The sequence below is a fragment of the Dermacentor albipictus genome, chromosome 1, assembly GCF_038994185.2.
Source record: "Dermacentor albipictus isolate Rhodes 1998 colony chromosome 1, USDA_Dalb.pri_finalv2, whole genome shotgun sequence".
Lineage (NCBI taxonomy): Eukaryota > Metazoa > Arthropoda > Arachnida > Ixodida > Ixodidae > Dermacentor > Dermacentor albipictus.
The window spans coordinates 185406174-185409700 of record NC_091821.1 but is presented as its reverse complement, the minus strand read 5'-3'; the positions used below and the strand labels follow the sequence as shown (position 1 = coordinate 185409700).

General features: G+C 44.8%; 1 long non-coding RNA gene across 1 annotated transcript; it reads right to left on the bottom strand.

Moving 5' to 3' along the window:
- Positions 1-1075: 1075 nt before the first annotated feature.
- Positions 1076-2618, bottom strand: LOC135921934 (uncharacterized). The gene is made up of 2 exons (XR_010570679.2): positions 2447-2618; positions 1076-2382 (listed from the first exon to the last, which is right to left on the bottom strand). It is a non-coding gene; the product is annotated as an uncharacterized lncRNA (long non-coding RNA).
- Positions 2619-3527: the final 909 nt, after the last annotated feature.

The following is a 3527-nucleotide window of genomic DNA, read 5'->3' as shown; positions in this document are numbered from 1 at the left end:
TAGAGGGAGACGAAGAGAAAGTGGTAGACTGTCTCCTGGAGCTGCGACCTTTTTACCAGCCTGCGCGATTACCCCAAACTTTCCCCATGTAAATAGTTGTATACATAGATTTGTGTATCGGGCTTCCTCTTCGTGACATTTGGTGGAAGTGCGGGGTAACGACTCAGAATGGAGCTTCGCAGTGGCCGCAGCTTCGGTTCTTCACCGATGTCACATGAGACGGTGCCTTGTTCAGCAGCGACTACGTCGACTGTCGTACTCATGCATCCGCGTGATCCAGGGGAACCTTCTGTGGCGCCTATGGCGCCTTCGTCGACGACTGGCTGGCGATATATGAGCGGGTGACCAGCCACAACAAATGGGATCCCACAATGATGCCGGCCAACATAATTTTCTACTTGGCGGGAACGGCGCGAGTGTGGTTTCAAAACCACGAAGAAGAACTTCATGACTGGGATACCTGCAAGCAGAAGCTGCGAGATCTCTCCGGAAAACCACTGGGCCGGAAGGTCGTTGCCAGGAAAGAGTTGCTACCACGAGTTCAGACGTCCACCGAAGGCTACGTCGCCTATATACAAGACGTGCTGGCACTCTGCCGCAAGGCCGACCCTGAAATACCGGAGTCTGAAAAAGTCGGGCATGTCTTAAAAGGTATCCCCCAAGTAACCACGGATATCCGGGCGACGTCCGACGGACGTCCTTTCTGGATATTCGGGATGTCCGTGGGATATCCATGAATGTCCGACGTACGTCCGAGGGACGTCCCTGGGAAATCCAAAGGTAATCGCTTTGGCATCCGTAGTACGTCCGACGCGGACATCCAGCATGGACATTCAGGGGACGTTCAGGATATATATATATATGTGTGTGTGTGTGTGCGTGTGTGTGTGTGTGTGTGTGTGTGTGTGTGTGTGTGTGTGTGTGTGTGTGTGTGTGTGTGTGTGTGTGTGTGTCTTCCCGGGGATATTCCAGATATACACATGCCTTCAAGCACCGGACCATTATATATATTACATTGGTCTAATGCTTGAATGCATTCTTGTTTTAAATAAACGAGAAATGAACTTACACCAACTTCCAAATACAATTAAACGTTTATTGTCACCTTATACATATACATAAAAAGACCAATAAGCAGATATATGCGTACTGTTCAAAGAACAAATAAATACACGGATAAAGAAGAAAACTTGCAATTTCAATAGCACAACAAGGTAGAGAACAGCAGAACAAAAATACTTATTGCCCACCCTGCTTTGACATTTGAGTTTGCAGCATGGAATAAAAAGAAAGAGCAAAAACACATCAATTAGCATTATTAAGCAGCGAAAGCAACAGAAATGACATGAAGGAATTAATCTTGACTACATCACTTCACTAGCACTCTGCGACACGGGCACAAAAAATGACATTAACTGGCTAATGCCTTAAACTTTAATGTCATTCGCGGGATGCCACACGGACATGCTTAATGGTATTGCAGCTTAAATGTTATTCGCGACGTAGTGCGTTCTCGTAAGTCAACTTGCCGTCAAATGCGTACTCTCGTTCCCAATGTCTCCACATTCTGACGTGGCTAAACGAACTATTAGTGAAGAACAATCAATATATTCTTCACTTTCTTTAAACAATAGCTCTTCCTCGTGGCGTAGTGCGTTCTTACAATTATTAAAACTCACTTGGCCATCGAATGCGTACTCTCGTTTACAATGTCCCCGCCGTGGCCGTAGTGACCATATTCTCACGATATTAAATAAACTTGTAGATAAAAACAACTAATATATTCTTCACTTTTTTAAAAGGAGCTTTTTATTTTCGTAGAGATCAGCAGGCGATCTTACCGCTACTGACGGCTACAGCTCTGATCATGAGCGCATTAGCCAGGAGAAGCTGTTTGCCAGGAGAATCAAAGGCCGCCGATGAAGAGTCCGCGGTAGCTAAAGCAAATGTAGACTCCGGGGTCCTGCTTACCAGAAAACCCGCATTGACTTGTGCGTACACCTCTCCTAAGGGATCCTGTTCCGTTCTCACAGCGAAGTGAACCATCCGAAGCGTCACGTAGAGTATATCCATCAGGGAAGCAAGGCACATTATCCTTAGTGCGCGTAGTGTCACAACCACCGTCCTGAACTTCCGATGTCGCCTCGGTGCAGCGACCAGCATCACAAGGCGTACAAATGTTTGCAGGGACAGCCCGAACGCACATGTTAATGCATGCGTGCGGGGTATGCGCGCCACTGCACAGTTCTAGACTTGCGAATTCTCGAGCTGTTGACTGCTGGCTGCCGGTGCGAGATCCGAAGTCCTCGAATACCGTCTTTGTTTCCAGCGACGCTCTTTTTCGCGCGTGCGGCTTCTCCAGCAGTCTAGGCATCCTGGCACCTGTGAAGAAAACACATTTCAATACCCAAACGAATTAAAAAAGAAATCGATGTAGCTGTCATACCTTGGTAGCTGAGTAGGAGACTTCGGCAGGCACGGAAGGTGACAAACGCTGCTCCGCTGCCCTTAAAACGATCGCAGAATGAAAAATGGCGTGGCGACGATGGCTAGAGCTTGGATTGGGTTGGATGACTGCAGCGTTCTGCTTTGCCAAGGTTGTAACACTTCCACGTGCATCTACGCAAACATAAATAGGTTTTTAAAATATTCTATTATTATACAGTGAAATATTTACTTATTCTGGGAATATTCGGTATCTGATTTTCGAGTTTTTAGTTTCTGCTAAAGCTGTCGGCGCCAGAAAAACATAGCCTTTGAGATTACCGTCAATGCATGGCGGCTCTGACGCATTATAGCTTTCGTAATCGCTTTCAACGCACGCAGCCACCAAAAGCGTAGCCTTTGAGATTCGTTTTTGTTACCTATAATGATATTATTGTATGCACAATTGAACACTGCAGACAACTTCCTGTTTTAAGAAACCAGCCAAAAACAGGCGCACACAGGAAACATACGAGAAGACAGGAAAGAGGCTGGAAGAGGCCTGTCTTGTGTATGTTTCCTGTGTCCGTCTTTTTTTTTTTTGCTGGTTTTTTCTTAATACAATGCACCAACTAGCCCAACAACGTGTTTTACTTCCTGTTTCAATGATAAACCTGAACCTACATGTTCGGAGGTCAGGACCAAAAATCAGGAACTTTTCATAATGAGGGATAACTTGAGTGCTTGGCTCTAGGTCGAATAAGTGGCTTCAAATGGGCGCTTATATATTCTGCTAGTCATCCACAAGCATTTTTTTTAAAGCAAACTACAAATTGTTTGTATGACCCACCGATAGAAAAAATATCGTATTTTAATACTGCGATGTTAAAGTGGTCAGAATTGATATCAAGTTGGAAATATGTTTATTTTGCTTTGAAAAAAGAATGAACTGTGTCCGATAGAGAACAAAAATAAACAAATATAATATGAACAAACTAAAATTTCCGGCAATATATTTATGCTAGTTTATATATAACTCACTAGTGTATATCCTGGGCATGCCTATTTATGGAGAGCCAGCGGACGTTCAAAATGGGATGTCC